Here is a 773-nt window from a genome sequence, read left to right as displayed (position 1 = left end):
ATTTTACCATGAGGCCAATGGTGATTTTAAAACAGTTACAGATTTTAATGGCTGTGATAGGAGAAAACTGAGGATGGATCAACAACACTGTAGTTACTCCACAATACTAACCTAAATGACAGAGTGAAAAGAAGGAAGCCTGTACAGAATAAAACTAAATCCCGTTTGCAACAAGGCACTAAAGTAATACTACAAAAAATGCAAATCCATTACCGAGTACCATTCTACATATTGTAATTGTTAAGGACTGGAAACTGGGGAGTTTTTCTGGATAGAAAAGAAACAACAGTCAAAATCCTAGAGGAAAACCTGGTTCAGTCTGCCTTCCACCAAATACTGGGAGATGAATTCACCTTTCAGCAGGACAATAACCTAAAACACATGGCCAAATATACACGGGAGTTCCTTACCAAGAAGACAGTGAATGTTCCTGAGTGGCCGAGTTACAGTTTTGACATACATCTACTTGAAAATCTATGGTAAGACCAGAAAACGGTTGTCTCGCAATGACCAACAACCACTTTGACAGAGCTTGAAGAATTTTGAAAAGAATAAAAGGCAAATGTGGCACAATCCAGGTGTGTAAAGATCTTAGAGACTTACCCGGAAAGGCTCACAGCTGTAATCACTGCCAAAGATGTTTCTACAAAGTATTGATTCAAGTCATGTAAATTAGATATTTCATTTTCAATAGATTTGCAAATATTTCTAAAAACATGTTTTCACTTTGTCATCATGGGGTATTGTGTGGAGATGGGTGTCAAAAAATATAT

This window comes from Oncorhynchus tshawytscha, unplaced genomic scaffold (genome assembly GCF_018296145.1).
Source record: "Oncorhynchus tshawytscha isolate Ot180627B unplaced genomic scaffold, Otsh_v2.0 Un_contig_4934_pilon_pilon, whole genome shotgun sequence".
NCBI lineage: Eukaryota > Metazoa > Chordata > Actinopteri > Salmoniformes > Salmonidae > Oncorhynchus > Oncorhynchus tshawytscha.
This window is presented reverse-complemented; position numbering follows the sequence as displayed.